At 42.7% G+C, this 23,641-nt stretch overlaps 1 protein-coding gene across 12 annotated transcripts in view; it reads right to left on the bottom strand.

Moving 5' to 3' along the window:
• Positions 1–23,641, bottom strand: part of FOXP1 (forkhead box P1) — a 391,241-nt gene that overhangs the window by 199,730 nt on the left and 167,870 nt on the right. The window contains exon 1 of one of the 12 annotated variants that reach the window (XM_072876065.1): positions 2,026–2,147. The exons of the other annotated variants lie outside the window; for them this stretch is intronic. The gene's annotated coding sequence lies outside the window, so the exon portion shown is untranslated. Of the gene's footprint in view, positions 1–2,025; positions 2,148–23,641 lie in introns of those variants that run through there. 12 annotated transcript variants of the gene reach the window in all.

Below are 23,641 nucleotides of genomic sequence, written 5' to 3'. Positions count from 1 at the left end.
TGTAAATTATGTGCCTTTCAAGGTAGAGCTAGGGCAAATTCACTCCATCAACTAATGATGAACCTCATTATGTGCAGGGAGTATTCATAATGAGGAAACAAGCCACCCGCCATTCCATGTTCTAACATAAATCCCTGTAAAATGTGAATATCTCCACGTCTAATTAAAGGCTACTAATTCCTATCATCCCCTACATGGCCCAAAAAGCAAAAAACAGAAATGTGTTTAAAAGACACCCTTTGATTTTACAAAACACATTTATTTGTGTTTACCACTACTGAGCTGCAATGTATTTTTTTTTTTTTTAAGGAAAAAATCCCACTTTTATCGGATAAAAGTTTGGGGGCACAAAAGTTTATTTCCATTATCTGACTTGGTCTTATATCTTAAAATGAGCTTCTGATTCGCACAGGTCAGGCTGCACAGCTCAACAGAAAAATAAATAAAAAAGCAGAGAAAAGAAATCTCCAGGAATATGTAAGAAATAATATTTTAAGGAGGAAAAAAAAAAAGAAAAAGAAGGAAAGAAAAGCTTAGCTATCCAGGTTTGCTCTGGAACTAAGACTTAAAAAAAAAATAAATCTAGAGATCCCATAATAACTGGGGAAGGCAGGCAGCAGAGTCAGGAAGAGGGAGAGACAATTAAAGCAACCAAGTACACAACAGGTATTTAAAAGATTTTTTGAATGATACTCAAATTAGGAAGAAGCTGCTTCCCTTCTGAAACCCTGTAAGAATTAGGGATTCAAGACAATGCTGCGTAATACAGGCTGGAAGAAGCGCTCTTCCACCGACTTACCCAGATTTTATATTTATACCTACAAGCACAGTGTCCGCTCCTACGATCAAAAATGTATTTCTTATTAAGTTACATAATACCCATCGTATCTATCACCGTGAATTCATTTGCTCTTGCACTGAATTATGGATTTGCTCTCTGTACTTCCTGGCGTGAAAGCGGACAGGTTTGCCGACTCCCCTGAAGGGAAGACGCACCAGTGTTTCTTTTTACGCCTCTGTATTAATATTTTCCTACGTTTTCAAAACAAACCGAGAAGCACAGCAAAACCTAAGAGCGTTTCAGTTTGCAGGAAAAAAAAAAAGCATCCACTGAAGCTGAATAACACAGAGGCTTAAAAAAAAAAAAAAAAAAAAAAAGAGGAAAGAAAAAAGATGACATAAAGGGATGGTTTAAGAAATGTGATAACTCCTCGCAGGGCACGAAAGCACTTGGACAGTCACAGAAAAGGCTGCGGTACCTTCAGATTATGTCAACCGAAAAGTTTAAATCCTCGTGTAAAAATACCCCTCACGTTTCATCCCTAGAAAAGCTTATTTAGAATTCATAGAAATTCATAGCTGCTAAGAGGAATATGTGCACATAAAATCACAAATGCAAAAAAAAAATCAATATTTAAAATAATAAAATAGAGTACACAGATTAAAATATTTTAGCAACGCCAATTTTCTGGAAATAGCAGGGCATTTTACGGGGGGGAGGGAAGGGAAGGGGGGGAGGGGGATCCGGCTTCTTTAAGTTGCATAAAAATAAAACTACGCTCCACAAAGCTGCTCCCCTGCACGCCCGCTCGCTCCTCGACTCCGCCGAGGGGTTTGGTGGTTTGATTTTTTTTTTTTTTTCCCCTTCCCTTCTCCTTTTAGGTCAACCAGTCATGCACTGGGAAGACAACCCTCCAAAAATAACTTGTCCCTCCCCCGGAGCGCGGAGTTGAACAACCTACCTTTGTTCTGGCGCTGCAGATAACAACCGGCACCGCCGCGGGAGCCGCCGCCGCCGCGCAGCGGGGCGGCCCGGGGGGCTCCGCCGGCGGCACCTGGCAGCGCGCGGCGCTGCGCGGGCGCGGAGCCGTCCCGCCGCGGGGCCCCTCCGCGCTCCCCCCCCTCACCCCCCCCCCCGCCCCGGCCCCACTCGCGGGATGATCCGCGGGCAGAGCCACGGAGACGACCGCGTCCAGCGCGCCCCGCCGCCCCCCAGCCCCGCCGGGCACCGCGCAGGTTACATACGGGGGGGGCCGGGTGCCGGGAAGGAAGAGTTCTGCAGGATTTATTTGACACTTATTTTCCGGGCAGCCCTTTTGTGGAGTTGCGCCGTTTGTTTCTTATTGTCTGAGCAGCAGTTGGAAGCGTCTCCCCGAGGGGGCCCCTCAGCCCGGCTCGGCCGCTTTGACAGGGAGGTAACCATATTAGGATGTGTATGGCAAAGTAAACAATAACATAGTTGCAATGAAATGGAAATTTTTTTTTTTTTCCCCAGCTAATAGTGTTGGTGTCGGTCCTGTTTTTAGCCTTTTCCCACTAGTTTTGTTTTCTGGCTTGAACAGGCCATCTTTTTTAAAATTTAAAAACAAAAAAATAGGGGGGGGGGGAACGGGGTAGGGGGAGAGGCAAGTGGTACCAGCTTCCCAGTTTCTCAATGTGAGACTGCTGAAAATGTTTTGGGTCACAGAGGGACGGGGAGCGCTTTTAACATCCAAATAAAGAGATGTCAGTTTAATAATTGAAAAACAAAATACAATAAATAATGCCCGCATGCATTTCTGAGACCCACGGCAGAACGAGGGGGTGAGTGGGGATGGGGAGCACAGGCATTAAAATTGCCATTTTGAAAGGAGGGGGCAAGTAGGTTAGAGAAGTCCAGTCGCGTTTTACACAATCGCAGCAAACCAGTGGGATGAGCTAAGTTGTGCAAACCCCTGCAAGTCTGCTGGCTTTAAAGCTTTGAAATCACTTTGAAAGGATAAAGCACTTTAAGCAAATTGTAAAATGCAGGTGTCAAGTTATTCGGTTTAATCAGAAACAGAACTCAGAGCAGTCACCATGCAAAGGTTCCCCTACCAGCACAGTCAAAAAAGTTCTGCAGTAGGAAAACACTTTCAGTTGAACAATATTATTTTAATACCTCGATCCCACGTCCTAAGCAAATTACCAAGAACAACAAGTGTAGCATCTCCTCGCACCGAGGGAAGAGGCAGCTGCTGGCGAGCACTGCGTGCCGAGGCTCAGCACTAGCAGCCAGCCTGCGAGGGAATTACAGCTAGAAGATGAAACAAGTTTGCATGTCTTGGTGACGGTGGATCGGGGCAGCTCACTGGTGCAACAGTCCAACACAAGCTGCTGAACTGTTTGCACCACCAGTTAGCATCCTCCACCGCTCAATGGCCGGCAAAATGGAGTGCTCCTCTGGAAAGGGCTGACAAAAAGAGATCGCTGATGCTCTCTGCCTGTACCAGGCACTGGCGTGATAAGATACGCCGCGAGGAGAGGTTTAAGGTAGATAGGCGAACAAAGTTGCTATGAGATCACGCGCTTAATTTAGAACAAAGGCAACGTTTCTCTGACAAATATGATGCACACTTACCCTGCCAAATTCGCTTGTACTCAGCTAATCCGCAGCAATCAGAACATCAGTGTTGACATCTAATGGTACCTACAAGCATCTCTCTCTGCCTTTCCACATGGTGTAAGCCTGCTCTGTTAACACACTTTAAATTTTTCAACCATCTTGTTTAACCTAAACATCTATAAAATTACACAGCGCGTTACTCATCTATGGCGCGTGTGCAACCTCCCCCAACAAAAACACAAAGTTAACTTAACACGCCGATATCAAAATCAATAAATCACACGACCAAGTAGCAGTTCAAAAGTTCAAAGACATGATGGCCAGTTCACTACGTCGTAGCACTCAACCAATAATAACTTGACTCCATCACTCCTCATACTATAGACAATTTCATAGCATCATTTTCATTAGCCCATCTCACTGAAAATTGCTAGCTATTTATGTATACGCTAAAATAAATTAGCCATTTCATCGAGCACTGTGATTCTTATAAAATACATTAACACAATACTCAATTTTCCAGTTGGAGTAAATAAATAAATCAATAAATTCAATACAGAGTAATTTTTATTTTTTTTATTGTGGAGCTTCAGCTCTCAGCATAAGTGTTTTTATTGGGTTTATTTGTTTCAATAAAAATTGAAATGGGCCACTGATCTTAGCAGTTAAGATCTGGGGAAAAAAACAACCCAGCCCTATCTAATATTAAGAAAGTATACTGTGCAGTTCAGCCAACTGGTAATATATAATTTTTGGTCAAAAATCATTTTCATTACAGTTATTAAACAGCCACTCAATTCTGAAGGGTTCTTCTCTCCCCTCATGAACCTTCATGAAGAGGGGCATAGTCTGCAGTCGAGTGAGAAGCCCCTGGCAGGGGGGCTCCCCGGAGAGGGGGCTCAGGTCCTGCTGAGGCCATGCTGCTGGGCCGGGGGCAACCCCATACCACCTTGGTACTTCCACGGAGAAACCAGGTGTGGAAAAGGTACCAGCACTCATGTTCACTATTTTTAAGCACTCACAGAATATCACATTCAGCGTGGCTGCAGGTAGGGGCATTTGACATCAGAGATAAGATGGCAGTAGGGGAGGATGCGGGAACGTGGGAGAAGAGTTCATGGACACCCCAAGAACTTGATCCTTGAAGAGGGCTGTTGTCTCTGGCTCTTTAGGTCTGTGTTGCCCCATAAGACATGGGCAGTAGGTTTTCTGGCTCAGCAGATGATGGGTGATTTGGTGATGACATCCTACGATGCAGCTTAGTGCATCCTTTGGGGACCTCATATGTGGCTTACAGCAGCTCATGCTCTACAGAGAAGCACCTTACTGTGTTAGCAGTCTCCTGCCTTGACTAAAACACACATCACATCAGGGGCTGGGCAACAAGATGATTCAAAATTTAGCCCAGCAAAATGCTCACACGTCGACAAGAACCTGGGCTGCCTCAGTCCTCCTGGTACCACAACCTCAGACTGGCAGAGGCAACCCACCAACCCCTTCAAAAGTCTCATAATCCTGGTAACGCAGCACTTCTCTGCAAAGCTAGCACTTCCAGCATGGACCACAGGCTTTACCTGCTCTGTGATGAGGACGAGAACCTATAAGGGAGCAGGAAGAAATAAAATATACCCCTTGTGACATCAATCAGTGTTGAATCCAGTCTTAGCAGTGAAAACACAAATGTATTAACTAACACATACCATTTAAGCCCATAATGGTTTAACATAATTCCTTTAAAAAGGCTGCATGTGAATAGCACAGTTTGTAAACTGCTTGGTGGTAACAGGAGGGTACTTTTTGCTCATATTCACTCTTTAACCTAATCAGAGGAAAAGTAAATATCAGATCTCAATTTTAATGACTCACTATAAATAAAAGCTTTTACCCGAAATGCACAGTTTGCAAAGATAACGATTTTAAGTATGATGTCACTAGTGACCTACTGAACTACATGGCACATGTCAGACAGACGTCTGTTTCTTAAATTGCAGTAATAAATTAGCAGCCACGGAATCTGTTCTGTCAAGAAAACGTGAAGCTTTCCTATTCAGATAAAAGTTTAATGACTGTTTCAGTTTAGGTGCATGAGTTAAGATTACTATTGATGGGGGGCGATCAACAGCAGGGCCGGCTGCTCCATGCTGTAAATACTGCACGCTGTCAAATGGAGGCTCCTCAGCCATGGCCACGCAGTTAGGCCACTGCGCCGCTGAGCCTCGCTGCGTTAGCACGGAAACACCGGCTGCAAAACCAAGGTGTGCAGCTGCAAGTTCCCACAGCAGCTTTTGCTAGTGTCCACAAAATTCCCTCTACTCTACTGCTGAACATCAACCTTCTGACCTGACCGTGCAATGAAACCGTCAGGAGCAGGACGCATTTATTCCATACCTTAGAGACATTGTGGAGCCAAGTCAAAGGACTTCACGCTCGCTTGGGAGTGAGCAGCGTGGCGCATCCCACATGAGCGCAAGCAAAGGGCTTCTCCTTCGTCTTCCTCCAACCCCCAATGCAGTATTACTTCACCCCAGCAGGGTCCCAGCCTCTGACACACATGGAAGGCTTTCCTCTAACTTTACACTGCTTAAAACATTAGTATTTTATAACATGATACATGCATACTTGTATAGAGCCTCCCAGCACTGTGCATGTGCGTGCACACTTAACAGTATCCTATAGGTGCGACCACTAACACCACCCAACACAACACGTCCCATCTTAATGACCTTGTTTTCAGTTACTAGTAAATTTGCCAAATTGTAACCATTTGCACTGAACTCTTCCTTGTAGGGCATTCTGCCACAAGCCAAATTCTGGCAAAAAAAGCTTAACCCAAAACTGCCAGGACACTCCTAAAAACAGAGACAGGGAACATCACTGATCTACCATGGTGAGCAATCCTGACCACCTTCTTCGAGAAGCCACCGAGTTCCCATGCATTGGAGCACAGACATGAGAACAAGCAGGTAAAAGACTTCAGTGGGAGGTAGGTGTGTGGCACCATTCCCCACCTACTGCCGCCTCCTCCTCCTCTCTGACCCCCGCCGGCAGGCAGGGGTAGAGGAAGTTGAATAGAGAGGAGACATCACCAGCTCAGGCAGCAGGAAAATGAGCAGACAGGGACAAGGAGGCCAGAGAGAGAAATGAACCATGACTGCCTGAGCATGTCAATGTCACCTATCTTTTTTTTTTTTTTGGGGCGGGGGGGGGGGGTGTATACATTTTTTGTCCATTACAGAGGAACTAGAGGGTTTAGTGCAGTTTGGAACATTTTTGGAGACCTGTAGGTTGGCCAACCTGAGATCAAGTTGTGCAGCTATGACCAAAGCAAAACCCCTGACTTCAGTGTGACCTCCCTGCCCATTTCCACATTTTAGCCCCAAAACATGGAAAATCCTAATGCTTATTGGCTAACCAGCATGAAGTGTGTTTTTGCACAGCCAGGGCAGCATCCATTTCTCTAATCCTTTTCTGAGAAACAGCTGCAAGGTCTTTGTGGAAAGTTCTGGACATAGAAAACTTCAACCCAACAGGGTTGGCATTTAGTTGTATTGGGAACAGCAGGGCTTTTCGACAGGCAGTGTAGGTCACTCTAGTCTAGGAGTCTTTTTTTTTTAATAGGAATAACATTGGACTCTTACTTGGTGTCAGTAAAGAAACTAGAAATTACTTTTTTTTTTTTTAATGCTATGTTGCTGGTTCCCCATGAAACATCAACTTTGTTTTCTTGTATTCTATCCTATGCATAGAACTGGTAAAAAGCTTTATACAATAAACCCCCAATATGCAATAAAACTATGTAAAGAGCCCCATAGAGAAGGGAGTAATTTATCACCTAAGGCTTTCTGCAACTGACTAATGGGTCCATGCCCTTCAGGAAACAAAGGCATATTGCCTTTTCCTTCTTCCAGTCTCTCTAAAAACCCAGAAGCAACCCCCTCTGACCCTGTTGCCTCAACTGACCTGCCCTCTCCCTGTGAGGATGCAGGCCATGCCTGGAGTGCAGCAGAACGGTCCTTCCAAAATCAGTGTGTCCCACCTGAGAGGGGATGGGCACAGCCCCGTGGCACTGCCGGGCCATGCAGAGGCTCTCTGCTCCAATGCTCACAAAGATTCCTTGCTGGGTAGAGCTCCAAAGGAGCTTGAGCTTATGATAAGCAACGGCATACTTAACAGTTACATATTACTGTTCATGATAATGCAATATTTCATTTGGGTGATTTAGAAGTCCCTCTTGACCAACTTACAGTGAGACACCAAACGCTTCATCAATCACAACCATTTTTATTCACAATCCAGTGCAAAAACTACAGGGAGAGTTGAATTTTCAGCAACTCATTGGGGAGGGTATTGCTACTAGCACTGAAAATCCTCCTATCTCACCAATTTTTATGTTAGATTCAAATATACTTTCTTTCTAAGCAGCATTCCATTTTCCTGCATCTCTCTGCCGCGTTTCTTATCGTGGCAGGGTGAAAGAGTATCCAATTTAATATCTGTGTGCAGGACAGGAGATTTTTTCATATCTTATGCACTAAGGAAAGCTGCAGGGGATGGCTTAGCAGGCTGAGCATCGGGTTTTAAATACCTAGACTCCCTGGAACCACAGATCCCATCAGGTCGACTGAGCCCTTCATGTTTCTGGGGTAGATAAATTAAGTGTCACGCTGTTTACTTTGTCAGGATCTTTCCAATGAGACCTCTGCAGTAAAGGTCCTGTCTGTTTTGCATGGAGTTGAAGGTTAAAGTCTTGTGGTTAAGGCATAGCACCGGCTGCCACCTTGATCTCACTAATGCTAATGGCAATTCTGCCATTTCTGTTGAGAGACATTCCAGGGATCTGCTCCCAAAACTTGCTGCAACATTACTGGGTGACTGAAAATTATTTTCATGGCTTATCTGCCTCGGCTTTGGTGACTGTGAAAGGGGGGGGAAAATATACACCTCCCAGATGTTTAATTCATAAGTTATACAAAACTGTCAGATCTATGGATGACAGAAGAGATATATTCATCATTTTTACAGCCTGATTTCTGCGGTTGGAGGTAACCCTATGTTTCTGCAAAGTCATACCCTCTTCCCACTCCTCTCCACCACACTTAAGCAGTAGCCGAGCCCACCGACATTAATGGTTCACAACAGAAGCCTTTTAGAAAGAAATCACTGGACAGTAGTGCAAAATAATCATGAAAGACAAAATGTTAATCACAAAAGTCACAGTTTTGACAGACATGTACAGAGGTGTACACCCATATTCATGCACACAAAAACTTCCTCAACCTTGGACATTTCAGAGAGGTTCCTTCATCTACAAAAGGTCTGATTCATGGAGAAGAGACTCAGTGTTGAAGAAAACAGGATGCTTGGAGGAGGGCAGCTGTAAATATCCACTTGGCACCTAATTCCTGGCCTTACTCTTTCCTTCCCAGCTACCATTATTTTAATGGATTTAGATACACAGAAGATTCTGGGAAAGGAGGATGAAGGGAAATACAATGTGACAACAGGAAAAAAAAAGTGTTCTTCAAAATAATTTCCTTTTTTAGTAGAAATTAAGCAGAAAACGTGTTTCCTTTTGCACTGGTTAGGAAAGGGCTGTCTTTTGATTTGTTTCCACAACAGCTGACAGTACACATTCCCTCCTTAGGGTACCCAAAATAACAATTAACACTCCTAAAATATTGCGTGTTACGATGACATACCAAAGGTTAAATGTGGCTGCTGGCTGTACTAGCAGTAATTCCCTCTCAGGTGGTTTAGTGCAACTCCCGTATTTTCCTCTCAAACTACCCCAGGACCTGCTGGAGCTCCAGCACAGCACCGTGTCAGCCGACGGGCCTTACTGGGATGGGGTAGCAGAATAAACAAGAACCACTCCTTCAGCTCAATTTACACATAGTTACATCCAAACTGTTTTTTTTAATGTTTTTTTTTTGGCTAACCAGCACACATGGTATCAAACTATTTTTTTAAAACATCCTGTATTCAAGCTAAGATATCCAGTGTTGCAAACATACTATTTGCATTGCAGAGGGTAAAAGCTCCACCAGGGAAAGGAACCAGACAAGTAATTCTGGGTAGGGCCTGTTTTTACTGCAGTATTTGGTACATTTGTCTTTGAGAGGCAGGACAAAGACCCTTAGAAAGGCAGAAAAAGACATTCCCTGTCAAACCTTTGCAAACCAAACCAAAGCAAACCCAACTAGCAGAATCTGCTATGAAGAACAAGGACTTTGCCCAAAATCCATCTATTTATTCTGGAATCTCAGTGCCCGTAAGTTAGGCACTCCAAAACCGCTCATCAGTTTTAAATGCCTTGGTTAAGGATGTGAAGGTCTGCCCTACACAGTCTAGCTGTGGCAGGGGACAGAATTAAACTAGAAAAAACAAGGCAGGTCAGGGGGTGGCTGTGCAGCAAAACTAAAACCATTACAACAGAGCTGCTCTTCCAAAACTGCTTTGAAACAATTATTACAGCACCTTGTTAGCTTGCTCTTTAAGGTTAAGTTGGACAAGAAAGGATATAAACAAACTCCTGACAAAGTTCCTGTCTACCATGAAGCCCTTCCAAGGCGGCTGGCTTGCAAGTGTGTCTCCAAACTCAGAGCATCACAAAACCATTAAGAAAAAAAGGTGGGAGCAAGAAGATGGAGGTGCATTGCTCTCCCACACACACATCTTGGCCCCAGGGACACAGAATCAGCATCGCAGCTCAGCCCTTCCATCTTCCTCAGCTCAGTCTAACAAGATGCCCTCCATATTCCCATCTGCCCTCTTTTTGCTCTTTGCCGAGGAAAACACAACCGGCCCAAAGCGTTGCCGGCTGCTGCAGGCGCAGGCAGCTCTTTTAGCAAACAGGCAAATCCTTCATGTCCAGCATGTCCCCGAATGCACTGAACCGCATCCAGAGAGCCTGGCTACAGGTCCCAGCTCAGGCAGAGTGAAGCAGAAGAGAAAATAGTCAGCCTTGACTCTAAGCTCCTGTTTCAGTGCTTCAAGTCACTAGTGGTCAGCAAGGAGACTTTCAGATGTGCCGGTGTGTTCAGAGGGGAAAAGCAGGAATAAAAAGCAGGAGTCAGGGCTATCCCAAGGGTAAGCCAGGATGCTCTCCCTGGCAGTGGGCTCCCAACAGGGCTCTGACTGCTCATCATACCCACTACTTCAAATCAACAAGCAAACAAAAGTGGAAAATGCAAAGGACAAGGTGGATTTTAGACGAAAGCGAAATATCCCTTCCTCTCTATCAGGTCTGAAGGGTACAGGATGAAACAGGACGGAACTGGTTTTGGTTTAAAGCTGCAAAGAAATCACAAGGAGAGAGCACTTACAGAGAAATGTATTTCCATGTAAACTTTTATGTGCCCACCCCTTGTAACTGGACATCAGGGAAGATGTTAATAAACATCAGAGTGAGAAAAACACAGTAAAAAAAATATCAGACTACAAACCAATCTCTTCCAAGATCTTACAAATAGCTCTGCAGCTATATACTGCAGGGAGCCAAACACACTCAGATACAAGTTTGCATCTTAAACGTAAGCACACACACATACAAACAAGGTTTTGCAGATATTTGTTAGCCGTACCAGATTTTCCAGGGTCATTGCTGCAGCTTATGTTACAGTGCTTGTAATATAGCTGCAGATCAGCCCCCCAAGAAGGGGCCTTGGAAAGAAGCTGAAATAGCGACAGTTTGCGTTGCTGGGGATATTTCTGAGACACAGTTGCTGTTTACTGTGTTTCTATTTCCAATCAAGCTGCAAAGTCCACCCATAAAACATGAGGAGGCATTTCTTTGGGTGTGGGACAGTGCAACACACATGCAAGGAGGACTAGCTCTTCAGCTGCTATGCCTGGGCAGGCTCCACCAAAATACTCTTAGCCTGATCTACAGCAGAGTATTTGGCCCATAAAGAAGAAAACTATATTCAAAATCCCCAGTTACAAGGCTTCTCTCGGTATATATTTACGCACAAAGCTCAAATAATTTAATACTATGCCTCACTAATCATGTGAGTGCACAATTTTTGCAAGGGCAAATGGTTCTTGTGCATTTATATTGTGCACCTCTTGCTCCTGGCTTAGAAAAGGTGCCTCAGAAACCTACTGGCACTTTTAAAGGTGGCATCTATCTATCTATGCCATATACAATCCAACATAATTAATTGTAGGCTCCCTAGGAAAGATTAACCTACTCTACAAGGAGTCAAAAACTACTCGTAACAATGGCAAATCACAGCATATGGCCAATTGGACAACTTCATTCCACTTCAAAGGGAAATTAAGTAATACACTCTGGGGTATGTTCTCTTGTTACACTCGCAAATCCCCATTAATGCTAATGATTGCACAAAGTGTAAGAAAAATGCTACAAACACATAAAACAAAGCAAGATCGGTCAAGAATATACAAAAGCATATGCAAAGGAATCTAAAGAGCATTTAAATGTAACACAGCTTCCTTCTTTCTTCCTTGCTTTCCTTAAAAGCAAGAGGCATGCAGGACTGCAAAAACATGTAATTTGCCAACAAATGTACAAACTACAGCTCATGAAAAATAGTGAAATAGAGACCCGAAATTCTAGGCCAGTACAAGTTCATCACCTTAAGTGGAGATCAGAAAACTGGCTCCTAAAGTAAAAAAAAAAAAAAAAAAAAAAAAAAAGAACATAAATTCCATTTTTTCCTAAGAAAACCATTTCCTACCAACTTTGAAAACAAGAATGCCTACAGTGATCCGATTGGACTCTCTGTGATGGTTTTGGCTCGGCTCCCTCACCCCTCCTCAGTTGGGTGGCTAAATGCGAGCGTAACCACAAGGTTCACAGGGTTCTCGTCTTATTAACCTTCCACTTCATGCTTCCAATTTTAGACAGGAGTAGAACTGCCTTTCAGAAATTTCACTTATTCTTAGTTACTTCCGAGGGGAGAGTTCACATTTCTGTCCACATACATGATGCCAGACTATTGCGGAAGGACAATACTGAGTTAATACACTGGACAACACAGAGTAATGTGTTAGGGTTTGGCCTTTCTTTACTTTCCTTGGATTTTTTAAATTATTTATAACCATCACAAGAGCAGTTCAATGGCTCCAGAAGTGCCATAAACTCTTGCCTAAATTTTGACGCCTAGACACAAAACAAAATACAGAGATGATCTCTTTGATGCAAGATTTGCAACGGCAACTTGCAACCATCCGTTGTGATGGGGCAGCAACTAATTAGTACCTTCGTTAAATGTGCGGTGCCAAGACCATGCTGTCACCACGGCCCACCAACGCTTGTGTGCGAGTATGAAGTGAGATGGGGTGAGAACCAAAAGCACCCTAACTGCTCCTGAAAAACTGTCCTTCTTCCAACCAGCTGCTCTTCCAAGCCACAGGACATTTTCCAGTGTGGTTATGAGCACCACCTCGGTCAGGGCTGTTCAAGATAAATCTTGCCTTTGAGCAAGCAAGAAAAATTCACAAGGGAAAAAATCAGATTTGGAAACTAAACGTTTTGTAATCTCCTGCCACGCAATTTGGCTTTCAGGCAAACTTCCAGCCCTTTCAATAGCAAAAAAACCAGACAAATACACTGTCTTCTACCATCTCCTGGTGTATTAAGACCACAGCGTGATGTGATACCACACACACTTAAAAAGCTGTACAAGTGGAAGGGAGTGACACACCCATCCACGGTGGTAGAGGAGACAGAAAACATACCACATGAAATAAAACGGAGCCAAAATAACCACTTGTTACAACAAATTTATCTTCTCACATTCCCCTACCAAATTCAGCATGGCTTTCCTGGCACAAGGAGCACCTGGGCAATCCGCAGTGCTGCTGTGGACTGAGACGGCTCTCTGCATCACGAAAGCCTGGCTCATCCAGGCTTTGGCCATAGAAAGGGTACGAGACAAGGAGAGAAGAAACACCAGCAGAGCTGACCAGCAGCGCTGAGCACTACGACACGCCCTCAGATATGACTGGGCTATTGCACTGCTGTTATCAGCAGATACAAATTCAAGGTCAGCCTTGATGCACTTACTGAAAACAGACATTGCCGGTGTCCTGCAGTCAGCACGACTTCAAATCAAGGCTCCCAATTATTATTAGTAATTTTGTTTATTATTGCGGGGCCTCGGGACAAACAAAAAAGGAGCCCCATTGTGCTCAGCATTGTACAAAAATGCTTAATTAGCCTCTTCATAGGTTATTCCCTTGAGCTTCTTTTAAACAAGATATTTTCAAACATAAACAAATTCAAATTTCAGAATTCCAGAAATCAGTTCCCTGAAATTTGTTTCGGTAGACAATTAACATGACTTTGCCTTTCCAAATTTCAGCTGTACACCAAACATTTAACTCTTTTGTTTACTTTAAGAAAAACTTGTATTATAAAATCTTGGTCCTTGGGACGTAAATAGATTTTGGCCACTCATTTAAAGCCAGTAAATTTTCTCTGAACTATGTGAAAGTTGCAAAATAATTGTTTTTCTGTTGTTTCTCTCCTCCAACTACAGTATTTATATATCAACAATATATATCACAAATGTACAGTAATATTTACAAATTGGAGAAACAAATTAAGAGTTCAGTTTTAACTCAACACTATACAAATGGGTCTACACAATTTGAAGCCATGCTAAGATCTCATGAGTTCAGCAGGATAATGAAACCAGCGCATAGCTAGATAAGAGGAATACCAAGACTGTTACAGCAGTGCATGCAGGAAAAACATGAACAAAAATTTAGGAAGGAAAGTAAAACCTCAGCCTTTTTCCACTTTCTCTGGAGACATCTGGTCATGTACGTTATTAGAGATGCCGAAGTAGTTGTACCACTGGTCCAACTTCCCATACCAGCACTTGTATGCTGTTCTTAACACTTGCTAAATTCAAAAGGTGAAAGGAAAAAGTGGCACATAAGGCAAGAGGAAGGCAGCCTATCCTTCTAAGAGTCATTCACCCACGGTATCAAATCTCCCCAACTTGTCAGCAGATGGATCCTGAGGACCAGACCATCACTTGAAAGCATTTTATGACCATTTTCAAATGCAAATACTTTCCGCTGAGTCTCCACCTCGCTCAGTTTTGTACCAATAATTCAGAGGTCACCAGCTATTACATCCTATTATCTAACCCTTCCAACTCTGCTTTATTTCTTTTTACTGTTACTGTTCATTGATGTTTCCATTCACCTTTGAAGATGCCTGTTTAATTTAGCTGGATTTTTAGACCACACTTTAGATTACATTTCCCCCAAGGTTATTCTAGCAATTTCTTGGCAATAAATGATATTTGGATACCCCACAGAAACCCCACATCAAATATTGGTTACTGTTACATCCATTACTGTAGGCTAAACCAGTTAGGTCCTAAGAGCAAATTAAAGAGCTTGCTTCCATGTTCTGGTCCTTTAGAGGAAGGATGCAACTATTCTCCATAACAAGGAAAACGCTGACACAGAACCAAATAAATGCCCTAAAAATGGTTATTTCTCTGGCACAGTTATTTTTCTGGCATAGTTAAATAAAGAAAATATAGTAAACTACTTTGCATGCAGAGGATAAAATCAATATAGTTTCCATTCAGGCAGCAAAAATTATGGCATCTTGCTTTACATACGTACACACTCTTCATTTTAAGGTGGAGTTTCCACAACTCCCCTCTGAATACCCAGTTTTGCAGCACGCACCTCTCTATAGCACTCAGCATCTCTGCTTGACATTAGTACTAAACAATATTCATTAAGAGCATAACACTAAAGTGCAACATGTAAGTAAATCAAACTCTCAATGCTCTATTTTACAAATTTCATGGGCCACTGGGGATAATTAAAAGGGTAATTATATAAAGTTGGTGCAGTTTTGAGACCCAAATGACATTTTCTGCTTTAAAGCACTTGATAATCTGGTATTTTTCTACTAAGACAGTCTTTTTGTACTTTTATGGTCAATAAGCATAAACAAACAAGAACTGTTTTTAAGGTATTTCAATTCTTTTTTCTCTCTCTTCCCCCACACTTTTTCTTCATCAACACCCCTCACGAGTTATTCCTAGAAGTCCTATATTAAGATATCAAGAAAAACAAGGCCTTTGGGGGTGGGGGGAATCACTGATCACCATAAAATGATACTGAGCCTCAAGCCTGGTTTAAACCGTAGCTCTGAACAAAAATGGTATTGCTTTGGGTGTTTACAGCACTGGAGTGCTGTTTGGTTTGTCACTGTGTTTAACCACTGCTCTAAAGCTAGCAAAGTACATTACTGGTAGTAACAGCTCATGAAAAATACAGCGAAGAAACTGCTAGTGGCAGAAGCATTTAACTTTCTTGTTAGCAGCCTCCCCCATGTGGCACTTTAGCACCAGCAAGTTGTTTATTATGTTCTGTGCCAGGCAAAACTGATTAAATGGGGCTCTTAAGAATCAAAGCGTTATAAATTCATGGAAATACAGCAAGCAATAAATTCCATGGAATTAAAAGCTTACTAGTGCTATTAGCATTTCAGGGTGTTTGCATTGTTAATAGTGATGTGCAAAAATGATGCTCCTACAAGACACGGCAAACCAACAGAACATATGCTTTAGCTGCTACATTATCACACAATGTCATCATTACTTGTAAATTCCCCCCCCCAAAACCGAAATGCCCATTAATGTTTTAAAGAAAAATCTGAACCAAAAATCTACAGACCAAAGATTTACATCCCTAGTGAAAGAAAAAGTATTATACACGAAACACAATGTCGTTATGACTCTATGAACAAGCTGGAGATGGACACCCCAAAGCAGAGGTCTGCCCTGGCTTTTGGGAGGAGGGAGCGGGGTAAGGCAGGGTGACTTCGCTGACGTTACGGGGACACATTACAACACAACAACTTGCTAACAATTTAATAAGTAAACTCAATGCACAGTAATTCTTAATACCAAAAACAAACGGCAATGTAGTCTGACCTAGCGGTCAGTAAATCTGTCGAGCTCTCCGAAGAGACATCTTTACTCCGGGTCGCTCTATCGTCATTCCATGGGAATGACTCTGGTGGCAGGTGACTTAACTTCTCCATCATTACTGCAGAGCTCCATGCAAAACACTAACACCAAGCTGGTATTAGGCCTTCCCTTATGCCCATCTGTTTGCAGGTAGCTGATAACTTTTGTAAATGGAATTCCTTTCAAGCAGAAACTTGGTAAAGAAGCCACTTTAGGTATGTGGCTGGGCAGGAGAGGAATGGGACACGCTTTCCAAAACTGCAGAAAAATTAGGACTTGCAGAGTTTATTTGTTTTGTTGTTGGTTTGGGGATTGTTTGTTTTTGGGGGGGGGGGGGTTTGTTTTTTTTGGTTTTTTAAAAAGGAGCTATTTGTACCTTTCTAAGCTGCTTGAACACACAGCCGCCAGATAACCTAACCTGCAACATCCCTCTGGGGGGCGAGGGGCAAATCTGGCTCTCGTTGCAGACAAGAAAATGAAATCACAGCCTTGTTGCCACAGTTAAAGTTTGACATAGGATAAATAGCATATTCTGGATGGTACATCATGCACAGCTGGCAATATACAAAGTCAAGAAAAAACAAGAAAGCTTTGTCCAGAACAAACAGTACCCATGCCACAGAGTGAGTCAGCTGCATTTGGGGTAGGAAACGAACCCCAAATCCTGACTCGCAGGCTCAGGCTCTGTGCAAAGGACATGTTAAGAGCAAAAACCCTCTCCCAAGATTGAGGAGGTTGACATTTTGTTTGCCTCAAGCAAAACAAAACAAAGCAGTAGGTTTTAAACTGCTCAGAGGCACGTTGTCTTTTTGATGTATGCATGTCCTGGCAGTCACACATCTGCATCAGGAGAGAAACAGCCCAGTTTGTTTGGCAGTTATTTCGTCCTTTTCATCTGAAAGTTGAAAATACACCACCATTGAACCTTTGCAGCTCCGGGTTCTGCATATAAAAAGCAGCTGCTGAATACATGCAGGGAGCAAGGACTTTTTCTTAATGTTTGAACAGTTCCAAGTTCAAACCCATTAAAGTCCAGGTCACACTGGGATCATGTCACTATTAATGCATCCAGTTAAATGCTGAGGGAAACCCAATATAAAACTGATAAACTCTATTTCTCCCGCAGAGGTATACTAAGGTCTTACCCAGATGATGCCACAGATCACTCTTCATGGGCGGTGATCAGATGGGATGTCCATGTCAGAGGACAAAATCTGGGACAGTCTCTTTACAGTTGTTTTTAAAGAGAAGGTCTCCTCAAATGTCCACAAAGCTTGTTTGGACCTTTCTCCCCCTCCTCTTAGGGGAAGAACTTCTTGTCCCACCGACGCTGTCTCCTACACATCACAGGTTCCCACACAACCTCCTCCCACATCACCAGCAGCCCACCCTCCATTGCACCTCATGAAGGCACTGGGGCCAAGCATGATGAAGACCCCTAACTCCATGCTCCTCCTCCTTTTGGGGGCAGATCCTCTCTGCAGATGGGCAAGGTTCCACTTGTTCTTGAGGGACTTCATGCCTAGCCAACAACATGCTGCACCAGGAATGACAGCAGCAGGGAAGCAGAAGACTTGGGACAGGCCAGCCACTGCCCCAGCCATGCATGGAGGTACTCCGGGGCTTACCCTCTGCAGATACCTAGTATCTCGTGATACAGTTGATAACAGCCCTATTCTTGCTAAGAGGGAAGACAGAGACACAGGAGAGGAGACACAAGTGGGAAACTGAGGGTATGTGGCCTTATGATGGTAGAGTGCACAGGGAGTGCTCAGGGCTTCCCCTTGCTGCATGCAACCAACTGGTATGGTGGTGCCTGGAGAAGGCCACTGCTAGCTGAGAGAAGACAGCAGGAAATAGAGGGAAGGAGCTGGGAAAGCACAGATTTACCTGAAGGGACAAACAGCTTTTCCTAATGTTCTATAAAAAAACAACATCTCAACAAAAACCTACCAACTGCCAATATTCCCAAGCAACATACTGACCACAAAGTTTGCTCCCCTACGACTAGTCCATCAGATGTCCAGGTTGGACAGACCTATGCACATATACCTACCCCTTTGATGCAAGGAGTGGATAAGATTAGGTGGGCTGGGACAGAAGAGATCTCATGGCCCACACTAAACACCTGTGGGACCGGAGACAACCCGAATCTGCAAGGCAGCAGTGAGATGTGTGCTGACACAGCAATACACAAGACACTGCAGACAGTGCTCACCATGTTTGCTGGTAGCTGTGTATGACAAACCCTCTGCAACACAGAAACCTTTCATTCCACACCAGCGATGGTTGGGGATCCTGAAGTGTCTAGTACTAATCCAACACCTATGCTCTACATACAAGAGCGAGAATGGATGTTTCTTCTGAACGGTGGTCTCGGACTCGCTGAGGGTGCTCAGACCCCTTGTAACTAAAAGCCTTCCTCTCCAGTAGCTTCTCGCAGGGCAACTTCAAAGACAGGTTCCTCAAGTGGTGGAGTACAACGGACACTGGGATGCAGGTGATGTAGCATGGCACCACAACGCTGCCTCGTCCTGCCCAGCTGGGAATCACTGTAGGAGTTTAGCATGAGTTTCAAACACAGATGGGTCTAGTAACACACACCTATTTACGCAGCTCCTCTCTGAGATTTGCATCCTAACCGTGCTGGGAAAGAAGGAAAAGGACTTTACTGGACTTTTGGACATTATCAAGTATCTAGAAAATACTACGGCTGATCTGGATGTGTTTCAAACCAAGTTAACCATGGCAGCTTACAGAGCAGTAAGGCTCCAGCTGGCCTGCACATCATGAACATACGACATGCCAACTACACAAATTTTGAGGGAATTAGCGAGCACACACTATACACGTGGGATTTACACTGTGCACATGCTGGATTTGCACTACTCTTCATGCAATTTTCTGAAACTTATTACAGGGTTAATAAATTTGGAAAAAATCATGAATACTTTCAGAGATTCAAGATATATAATTTTTTTTTTAAAGTATAACTTCAATATTAAAATTCAAATTATCTAAAAAAAATATTGCTCGTGCATTCACGTCTCATTGAGGAGAAAATTTTAAAAAGCCAAAGTCTGCATTTTTAAACTATATTCTTTCAGTTATTCAACTTTCAAAGGAAGGATGGGCCAGACTCTCCTTTTAACTACATGAATACAAATCCAGATAATTATTTCAGTTTTAAATAATATTTTGTCTAATTAATATATCTTTTTGCCCTCAAAAACATGTATTTATCTGCTGTGAAATCAAAGGCAGAAATGAATTGTTTTAAAGATAGCAGAGAGTAAATAACAAGTTTGGAACCTTGCAGCCTTACCCTGGCAATTTGTCTCTCATAATTGACTCAGCAGACACGCTTACAATTTCTTACAACTTTTACAAGACCTCCTGTGGGCTTATTTTAACGTTCTCCAAAACTGAGCTCAGAGCTTTGAACGCTCTAAGCAAGTAGCACCAAAAGCAATCATCTCTCCCTTCTTAAAACAAAAAGAAACAAACAATAAAAGCACACATTTTTTTCTTGTTGGACATAAGATCTTAAAAGAGGAATAAAGAAGCAAAAGAATTTGGACTTTTTCAGAAATAATTTTTCTGTTCTTTTCCAATAATAACATTTTTATCAGTGTTCAGTTTGCATTCAATAAAGCTTTAAAAGCAAAATTTTCCCAATAAAAATTATTTTTCCCAATTACTGGAATAAAATTTAAGTAGAGAAGGATGACAGCAATAAAGCAAACAAAAACTGTAAAAATAACTGCATGACATTTTTCCAATTAAAAAGGGGTTAAAAAAATCTCCCTCCCCCCAAAAAAGGAAATGGTCTCATTGCCTATATTATTGATTTATGCTGTTGTTGGCTTTTAAATGTAGCACTTTCTATTTCTAAGATCTTTACAGACAATTACTAATGTCACAACTGCGTACCACTGTTCCATTGGTGGAAGTGCCTCAGTAGCAGGAAATGCTGTGCCCTTCCACAGACATTTCCTTCCATCAGTGGGATCCACTAACCCTTAACACGTCAGAGGATTAAATGAAACACTTGTATTACAACTAATATGGATAAACACAGGGGCTATCAAAAATAACAAAAAGGGTATGACAGGAGAAGAAATTAGACCTATTACTCAAAAGATGCCAATTTATCCTTTTTTAAAAAAAAAAAAAAAGAGGAAATAACAATTCTATTTTTTTAAACAAAATAGAAAGAGATCATATTTCAACAAAAATCTATTTTGAAAAGCCATATTATAAACTACTGATATTAATGGTTTGAAATGGAAATGACGTCAGGGTCTTAGTTACAAATGTCTAAATGTTTGTGCTACCCTACTAAAAAAATAAACAGTGAGCTCAGAGTCAGAAATTACCCTTTTGAGCAATTAAGCAGTATTACGCAAAACACACTGAAAAGTATATGGCCAGCAGAGGTGGGAGAGCCCCAAATTAAAATTCACAGATTGCACTGGGAGAAACACTTAGCAATTAAGCATCTCAGAGGTGGCGTCTGAAGTTCCTGCCATTAGCAGCAGTGAAAAATGCTTTCATATGTTGCAATGAGAAATATGGGCAAGCAATCAGGGCCAAAAACTTTTCTTTTTTAATGCCTCGATTTTAGTACGAGCTACCAAATAAAAAGGGTGGCCTCCTGTAATGCCCACTGACATCACTGGTCTTGTAACACTGCCACTGTAAAATATGGTTGCTACCACTGTAGGAAGTATGCTGGAAAATATACTTCTGGTGTGGTAGAAGGCAACAGGCAGTGACCTTAGAGATGATCAAATAAAATACGAAATATGCAATAAGAATCTATTGCTGGTGTCATTTTCTCACATCTCTAGATTTTATAACACAGGAGCATGCGCTATCTTTGCAACATGAGCTTTCTAAAGGCAGGTTTCAAGCTTGCAAATCTACAAGTGGTTCTTGCCCTTGTGTTGAGAAGCAGGCATGGCTGTGAGATGCTAACAGACAGCAATGCATATTAAAGCCCATCAGCCTATTTGCACTAGCAAGCAGCCATCACCATTGCATGCACTGGCCCAGCAGCGTAACTTGCATTAGGGCAAGTTTCAGCACAACTCTTAATTCAGAGTTATTTGCCTGCTTCAGAAGGAAACCTTGAAACTGGATCTTCCCTCACATTTGTTTTTGTGTTTGAGACTGAGCATGAGTTCAGGCTATCTAACCTGTAGCCCATGCCTGGGTTCTGGAGTAATAAGGACCGATGTCGTTCCTATGTATGCCATTCCCAAGTGTTTCCTCACCCAAGCTATGATAAAATGCAGCATGTCCTGACACATTATCCAGCTTGGTCCTGAAGAACTAGGCTGGAAATTGCATAGCCTGCATTGCATTGTGTATTATGAGCTGTTTCCTTGGCGTATCTGTAGTTAGGCCAAGTTAAAAGATCAACATAGCGATGTACCTGTTGAAGTCCATAGAAAAGCTACAATCAGTATGAGAGAGGAGAGGTTGTTCATGGACCACTGATGGCACAAGAACAGGTTCCAACTTTCTGAACACAGCTTTTACAGCACCCTTTCCCAAATGGCTCAGGATGACCAGTCCAACCAGCTTCAACAGCACTACCCATCACTGCAACAACAACAAAAAAAACCAAACAAACAAAAAATCCCTCGCAGACACATCAGCGTCTAGCATGGGATGTCGTATCTCCCTCTCGGGATACATATAGCTTAAATTTCCTCGTACACAGAAGGGTGCTGGGAGGAATTGAAACACCTGCCTGCAGCAGGGATGCTGCAGCCCTGAGCTCCATTATAGCACTTGCCAATACAGCCATTTTTGCATGAAACTCATTAGATGAGGAAGGCTGGGCCTCCTCTGATGACAGCTTAGTTTAATGGACCTCACAGCACTTCTTAGCAACTGACGGACATCAGTGCACCCTTTATGGCTGTTTAATCTGCAGATACAACCTTTACATGTTGGGCCACTTTCAATATATGCAACTGTGTTTAATCTCTGAGTACAGATTAGGCTAGTGGTTTCCAAATCTAGAGGTGTGCGCGAACCACTAAGCCTTGTGCTTCATGTTCTTCACAGATTTGAAATGGATGATGGTACTTTGAACGCATGTTAAGTAATACAAATCAGCACTTGCATTTTACTGAAGATCATATCGAGCATCTGCCTAAACTAATGGAAGGAACACGGCAGGATTACGCAAAATACTGGCTAAATCTTGCTCACTTTAGCAGTCTTCATGAAGACCAGAAGGATTTGGTCAAAAAGCCTCATATAAGACACTGCTACTGACTATCTTAAAGCCAAGAAACACATTCTTCTACCAACCCACTCGAAGATTTATAATATATTAAGGAACATTAAGAAGAAGAAAAAGAAGAAAAGCTAAATGGGCCAAAAGCAAACAAAAGAAACATGTTCTCTTGAGATTGCTAATGCTGGCAGACAATAGCGCAAGAACAACTCCTCTGACAGATCTTTGAAGTCTTCAATACAGCATGCTAGTGGTCCATGTTAATGAGATTTGCTCAGATACTTTTTAAATTATTCCAAAATGTCTTAATCTATTTTCTACATCTTCTTGACCCAATTACTTCAGCAAAGTCACAGCTTCACCCATCTCTGGACTAAACTTTTCAAATAGGTAAGGTCTTCAAGCAGTTCATGCTTCCAAAGGCCCACACACAACCTTTTTAGGGGTTACCCCAGAACATGCAGGTAATATTGTAATTTCTATTACTAGAGATTACAGAAACACTTTGCACCGCACTATACCTTTCAATTTGAGTAACTCAAAGGCCAAGTAGGATATGACAACCTCTCCCAACAATCCGAAAGTAAATAAACAGTCTTAGCTGTGGCCTGACAGACACTAATTGTTCCAGCTACACGACTACCACCCCACCAGCAAATGAGCAGCAGGCATCAATGCAGGTCTCCCAGATACGCATTTCCTGCTGGGGGTGATACAAGCACTCATGCAAAATGCTTCCAGTACAGCTCTATGTAATTTGGGCATGTTGCAGAGAAAACATTGGAGAAAATGTCCAAGAACCAGGTTGCCTGCTCCATTACAGACTTTCTTATGAATGCACACAAGACCCATACTCAGAAGTAGCCACACACTGCATCTTCTAGGAGTGATAGCTATTTCTGCTCTGTAATATGCTTTAAGACCATTAGGTCAAAAGCAAGAGAAGTCAAGGTGCCAAACTCAGTAAGGAAAACATCACCCTACTAACTTCCCACTGCCTGACGTGCAAGCATCACTGCCACCAAGCCGGTACAGAAAACAGGA

The sequence above is a fragment of the Ciconia boyciana genome, chromosome 11 (assembly GCF_034638445.1).
Source record: "Ciconia boyciana chromosome 11, ASM3463844v1, whole genome shotgun sequence".
In the NCBI taxonomy this organism is placed as follows: Eukaryota; Metazoa; Chordata; class Aves; order Ciconiiformes; family Ciconiidae; genus Ciconia; species Ciconia boyciana.
The sequence above is the reverse complement of the archived record's forward strand: the minus strand, read 5'-3'. Positions and strand labels throughout refer to the sequence as shown.